Source organism: Bombina bombina, chromosome 1 (genome assembly GCF_027579735.1).
Source record: "Bombina bombina isolate aBomBom1 chromosome 1, aBomBom1.pri, whole genome shotgun sequence".
Lineage (NCBI taxonomy): Eukaryota > Metazoa > Chordata > Amphibia > Anura > Bombinatoridae > Bombina > Bombina bombina.
Genome location: NC_069499.1, coordinates 125,707,704 through 125,715,449, shown reverse-complemented (window position 1 = coordinate 125,715,449; position 7,746 = coordinate 125,707,704).

Here is a 7,746-nt window from a genome sequence, read left to right as displayed (position 1 = left end):
ACAAAAGCAGCATTAACTTTTCATTCATATTTTTTTTGATTTATAAGTTTTCATTTCTCCTACTCTTCTTAATTTGGCTGAACTTTCACGGGGCCTATAGCCTTGAAAATTGTCCCCTCTGGGAGAAAAGCTTCTCTTCTGCCTGAATATAATTGAACTATAGATGCCATGAAGATTTTTTTTCTTTTTTTATTACTAAAGCTTTATTATTTATAGGAGTTCAAATTGTTATCATTTAAACTACACCACAGTATCAAAATTATTTTCTCTTGTGGTTTGGCTTTGAGTTCTTTTCTTTTCCTAACATAGCAGGAGGTTAATTGTCTCAATTGTTTGGCTTTGTAAAACTATCCTAATGTTAAAGAGTACAACCTTTCTTTTTCTTCTAAAATAAGTACATATGAGATGGTCCTTTTCACCTTAGGGTGAAATAATTTGTCTTTTACTCCCTAGATAGCGAGGGAGTGAGTGAAAAAGAATTGGTATCAAACTGTTAAATAATCTGAGTTTCCCCTCTTGATTTAATTTATTGCAATACCACAAAGTTAAAATTCCAATGGGTTCTATCTTTTGAATCTAGGACCTCTCCATTGTTATACAAAAGGTTTTAAAAGTAACTATCGTTGTATTGAGGAATCTATCTATCTTTAACACAGATACCTCTGGTATAAATAAATGTTCCTGGTATCTGTGCCTTATAGGCATTAAGGTTTTTTGAAAATTAATGTTTTTTCGCTGGTAGGACTTTAAAGAGAAGGGAAAAAAAAATTTTTCTTTTTTTTATTTCTTTATTTATTTACTAAATGCAATATTGTAGTCAGCTAGTTTGCATGTATTAATCACAAAAGTTTGTATGATATAATTCAGACTCTTGGTCAAGCCGACGAGAGGTATAAAAATACTGCATGAAGTCCAGACTAGCTGATTGCTGATAAATTGCTCTCTCGCTGTTAAAGTGGTAAAGCATTGTCTAATAGGCACTACAGGCAGGGTTTTTTTTCTTCTCTCTCTCTCTCGCTTTCTCCCCGCTGCCGAATCCTCTTTGAGTCACTGCCTCTCTTCTCTCCACCTGAGGTGGGCGCATTTCCCTTGGATAATATTAGAGGAACAACATTATAAATTCATAACTGCTTTATTAAGAGGGGATTTGTGAGTTGAGGGGGGGAGGGAAAAGAGAGGAAAATATAGTCTCTCAGTGAATAAGTCATAAAACCTCATACATATAACTTCTTATATAAACATAGTTCTCTGCCCTTCTAAGCTAGGATTCAATAAAAACTTACATTGCTAAAGGGAATTAGTGTAAGTCATAGGCTACTCCTTGTCTAGGAGAGAGCAAGTAGAGGGATATAAGAAAGGGGAAGCGGGATCAAAAAAACAAATTGCTGCTTCCCCCCCATAGGATTAAAGGAGAATATACACATTAAAATTCACAAAACCCCCACTCACAACACACAATTTTTTATTTTTTTTTGACCCAACTAGCTTCTTCACAAACACTGTTTCCTCCCTTTCACCTCACGAAATCACTTCACAAATTCACCCCTATTTTGCCTCCAACTTTTTTTTTTTTTCTTCCCTCACTCCCCCACAAAATCACGTCACAATTCACTAAACCAATAACTGCACATGGACAAATATTTGCATGGTCACCCCAAAACACCTCCTTTGACTATGGCGGGCAGACAGAGGGAGAAAAAGAATAAACCTCCTCCTGAAACCCCGACAGAATCACAACTACCAATGACAAACCCTTCATCCACGTTGGAAGCCATTGATATTCAAACACTGGTTAACAGTATTTCATTAGCCCTAAACCTTAAATTTGAATCACTGAGAGACAAAATAAAACAAGATATAGCTTCTTTGTCCAATGAAGTCAAACAATACGCACATAGAATTTCTGAAGTTGAACAAAGAATTTCAGATCTTGAGGACCAGACGATATCTTACAAATCCACCCTTGATTCTACAAGTAGTTTACTATTAAAAATGCAGAGTAAAATCGAAGATTTGGAGGATAGGTCAAGGAGAAACAACCTAAGGGTTATCGGGGTCCCAGAGGGAAAAAAATATGAAGATCTAGTAAATTTTATGTCAAATATTCTACCCCGGGTACTCCAAATTCCTGAATCCCATCCCCAGATAATGGTTGAAAGGGCGCACAGAATAGGGACCTCTAATTCAAGCAGAATGAATACAAGATCTAGACCTATTATTGCAAGAATTCTGAATTTTCAACACAAAGTCACACTGCTACAAGCATATAGAAAACATCAGCCCATATTTCTAGATGGTGTAAAAATCCTCATGTTCCAAGATTATTCAGCAGAAACAGCTGCAAAAAGAAAAGAACTTGCCCCACATTGCACAAAATTTATAAAACAAGGGGCTTGGGCTACACTACTATACCCTGCGAAACTGAAAATAGCGTTAGAAGGTCATACTTATATTTTTGAATCAGCACAGGAAGCCGAAAAATTTTATGGTGATACATACCCAGTACCAGAATAGAGTAGAGGGGAACTTAACTAGAGTTAGTCTTCTGCTTTTTTCTTTTGTTTTTTTTTTTTTCTTATTCTTTTCAATAAAGATGGAATCATTTGACTTCAAGGGTCGCAGAGGGAGTGGAGTCGTACTCCCTTTATGTGTTTGGTTTTTATGGGATACAAGGGACACTAACGGCTAGATTTAGAGTTTTGTCGGTAAGGACCCGCGTAGCTAACGCCGGCTTTTTTCTGGCCGCACCATAAAAATAACTCTGGTATTGAGAGTCCACAGAATCGCTGCGTTAGGCTCCAAAAAAGGAGCGTAGAGCATTTTTAACGCCACTCCAACTCTCGATACCAGAGTTGCTTACGGACGCGGCCAGCCTAAAAAACGTGCTTGTGCACGATTCCCCCATAGGAAACAATGGGGATGTTTGAGCTGAAAAAAAACCTAACACATGCAAAAAAGCTGCGTTCAGCTCCTAACGCAGCCCCATTGTTTGCTATGCGTAAACACCTCCTAAGTCTGCACCTAACACCCTAACATGTACCCCGAGTCTAAACACCCCTAACCTTACACTTATTAACCCCTAATCTGCCGCCCCCCGCTATCGCTGACCCCTGCATATTATTTTTAACCCCTAATCTGCCGCTCCGTAAACCGCCGCTACTTACGTTATCCTTATGTACCCCTAATCTGCTGCCCCTAACACCGCCGACCCCTATATTATATTTATTAACCCCTAATCTGCCTCCCACAATGTCGCCTCCACCTACCTACACTTATTAACCCCTAATCTGCCGAGCGGACCGCACCGCTACTATAATAAAGTTATTAACCCCTAATCCGCCTCACTAACCCTATAATAAATAGTATTAACCCCTAATCTGCCCTCCCTAACATCGCTGACACCTAACTTCAAACATTAACCCCTAATCTGCCGACCGGAGCTCACCGCTATTCTAATAAATGTATTAACCCCTAAAGCTAAGTCTAACCCTAACACTAACACCCCCCTAAATTAAATATAATTTTAATCTAACAAAATAAATTAACTCTTATTAAATAAATTATTCCTATTTAAAGCTAAATACTTACCTGTAAAATAAACCCTAATATAGCTACAATATAAATTATAATTACATTGTAGCTATTTTAGGATTAATATTTATTTTACAGGCAACTTTGTAATTATTTTAACCAGGTACAATAGCTATTAAATAGTTAAGAACTATTTAATAGTTACCTAGTTAAAATAATAACAAAATTACCTGTAAAATAAATCCTAACCTAAGTTACAATTAAACCTAACACTACACTATCAATACATGAATTAAATACAATATCTACCAATTACTACAATGAAATAAACTAACTAAAGTACAACAAATAAAAAAGAACTAAGTTACAAAAAAATAAAAAAATATTTACAAACATAAGAAAAATATTACAACAATGACGTCATAGAACAGCCAATAGAATGCGAGCTCAATCTGATTGGCTGATCGGATTGAACTTGATTCTGATTGGCTGATTCCATCAGCCAATCAGAATATTCCTACCTTAATTCCGATTGGATGATAGAATCCTATCAGCCAATCGGAATTCGAGGGACGCCATCTTGGATGACGTCATTTAAAGGAACCGTCATTCGTCGTTCAGTCGTCGGCCAGGATGGATGTTCCGCGTCGGAGGTCTTCAGGATGCTGCCGCTCCGCTCCAGATGGATGTCGATAGAATATGCCGCCTGGATGAAGACTTCAATCGGATGGAAGACCTCTTCTGCCCCGCTTGGATGAAGACTTCTACCGGATCATGGACATCTTCAGCCCCCCGCTTGGGCTTGGATCAGGACATCGGAGGAGCTCTTTTGGACCGATCGGTGAACCTGGTATGGTGAAGACAAGGTAGGAAGATCTTCAGGGGCTTAGTGTTAGGTTTATTTAAGGGGGGTTTGGGTTAGATTAGGGGTATGTGGGTGGTGGGTTGTAATTTTGGGGGGGGTATTGTATGTTTTTTTTTACAGGCAAAAGAGCTGAACTTCTTGGGGCATGCCCTGCAAAGGGCCCTGTTCAGGGCTGGTAAGGTAAAAGCGCTTTGAACTTTAGTAATTTAGAATAGGGTAGGGCATTTTTTATTTTGGGGGGCTTTGTTATTTTATTAGGGGGCTTAGAGTAGGTGTAATTAGTTTAAAATTGTTGTAATATTTTTCTTATGTTTGTAAATATTTTTTTATTTTTTGTAACTTAGTTCTTTTTTATTTTTTGTACTTTAGTTAGTTTATTTAATTGTAGTTATTTGTAGATATTGTATTTAATTAATGTATTGATAGTGTAGTGTTAGGTTTAATTGTAGGTAATTGTAGGTATTTTATTTAATTAATTTAATGATAGTATAGTGTTAGGTTTAATTGTAACTTAGGTTAGGATTTATTTTACAGGTAATTTTGTAATTATTTTAACTAGGTAACTATTAAATAGTTCTTAACTATTTAATAGCTATTGTACCTGGTTAAAATAATTACAAAGTTGCCTGTAAAATAAATATTAATCCTAAAATAGCTACAATGTAATTATAATTTATATTGTAGCTATATTAGGGTTTATTTTACAGGTAAGTATTTAGCTTTAAATAGGAATAATTTATTTAATAAGAGTTAATTAATTTCTTTAGATTAAAATTATATTTAATTTAGGGGGGTGTTAGTGTTAGGGTTAGACTTAGCTTTAGGGGTTAATACATTTATTAGAATAGCGGTGAGCTCCGGTCGGCAGATTAGGGGTTAATAATTGAAGTTAGGTGTCGGCAATGTTAGGGAGGGCAGATTAGGGGTTAATACTATTTATTATAGGGTTAGTGAGGCGGATTAGGGGTTAATAACTTTATTATAGTAGCGGTGCGGTCCGCTCGGCAGATTAGGGGTTAATAAGTGGAGGCGACGTTGAGGGGGGCAGATTAGGGGTTAATAAATATAATATAGGGGTCGGCGGTGTTAGGGGCAGCAGATTAGGGGTACATAGCTATAATGTAGGTGGCGGCGCTTTGCGGTCAGCAGATTAGGGGTTAATTATTGTAGGTAGTTGGCGGCGACGTTGTGGGGGCAGATTAGGGGTTAATAAATATAATACAGGGGTCGGCGGTGTTAGGGGCAGCAGATTAGGGGTACATAAGTATAACGTAGGTGGCGGTCGGCAGATTACGGGTTAAAAAAATTTAATCGAGTGGCGGCGATGTGGGGGGACCTCGGTTTAGGGGTACATAGGTAGTTTATGGGTGTTAGTGTACTTTAGAGTACAGTAGTTAGGAGCATTATAAACCGGCGTTAGCCCAGAAAGCTCTTAACTACTGACTTTTTTCTGCGGCTGGAGTTTTGTGGTTAGATTTCTAACGCTCACTTCAGACACGACTCTAAATACCGGAGTTAGAAAAATCCCATTGAAAAGATAGGATACGCAAATGACGTAAGGGGATCTGCGGTATGGAAAAGTCGCGGCTGAAAAGTGAGCGTTAGACCCTTTTTTGAGTGACTCCAAATACCGGAGTTAGCCTAAAACCAGCGTTAGGAGCCTCTAACGCTGGGTTTCACGGCTAACGCCAAACTCCAAATCTAGGCCTAAAATTCTTATTTACCTGCGTTATGGTTTTTTTTGTTTTGTTTTTTTTTCCCTTTCACTATCTATTAGATGGGTACAAAAAATAAGCTTAAGATGACCTCCTGGAATATTAGGCCTCACTTCCCCTATCAAACGTAAGGTAATACTTTCCCACTTGAAAAAAAATAACACTGATATAGCTTTCCTACAGGAAACTCACTTAAAACCAGAAGAAGTTCGAAAGCTTAAGACCTCCTGGGTCAAGGAAGTTATTTTTTCTTCCACAAATGAAAGGAAAAGTGGGGTGGCAATTTTATTGGGTAAGAAAACTCCCTATGAAGTATTACAAGTAGAAACAGACGAAGAGGGCAGATACCTTATTGTTAAAATCAAAATCCTAAAAACTCTGTACACACTGTGCAATGTCTATGCTCCAAATGTTTTCAGCTTCCACTTTTGGGAAAAACTGCAGAATAAACTTATGATATGCACAGAGGGACATTTGATCCTCTGTGGAGACTTTAATATGGCTCCTAAATTCCCCATTGATAGGCTAAGACGGAACTCTATTCCAAAGAAAACAAAGAGAGACAACTTAGAATCCAAATTATTCCTTAAATTGACTAAAAACTTAAAAGTTTGTGATATCTGGAGACTTCAGAATACTGGTGTCAAAGAATATACTTGCCATTCTCGGGCACATAAAACATTTTCCAGGATAGACCTTTTTCTGGTAGATGAGAGAATATGCAAGTCTAAGATAAAAGCTGGAATCCTACCAATTGCAACATCGGACCACGCTCCGATTTATCTAGAATTCCAACCTGATATCTTCAAGAAAAGGAATAGAACTTTTCAGTTTCCGCGCTACTTGGCTTCTGACAAAAAATTCAAAAATTGGCGGAACGCCAAGTTCCGTGATTATGCCCATTTGAATAGTGAACACATAACTAAACCGGCTTTGTTCTGGGAAACAGCCAAAGCTGTCCTCAGAGGGGAAATATTGGCCTATAGTATATCCAGATCAAAAAAACTAAAACTAAGGGAGGGGGAGCTTCTGAAATCAGTAATAAATGCTTATAATCGATACACTTACTCGAAAACTTCAGAGAATTGGTCTAGATATATATCAGCCCTAGCAGATAGGGATTCTTTCTTTTTGTGTAAAACAACACAAAGTGAATTAAGACTATAGGCTAAACTATACCATTTTGGGAATAAAACAGGGAAACTTCTGGCAAATTTGGTCAGGCGGGATAAAGCCTCTCCCATAATAGACATGATAACAACAGAGGAGAAGTGTTTTAAAACACCAACCGAATTGGTTGGAGTATTCGAAGATTATTATAGAACCCTCTATACCACTAAAACTTCAAATCTCACAGAGCGGGAAGAATTCTGGAGGAATTTGGTTCATCCGGTCTTAACTCCTGATCTATTGGATAATTTACACTCTCCCATCACTGAGCAAGAAACTTTGTTTACCATCCAAAATCTAGCTTCGAATAAAGCTCCAGGGCCCGATGCCCTTCCAAATGAATTATATAAAATTTTGGCTCTAGAAATAACAATTCATTTAACCGCATTATTTAACGACTTATATGTTAAAGGCTTAACCCCATCACCAGATTTTGCTGCTTCAAATACAGTTTTAATATTAAAA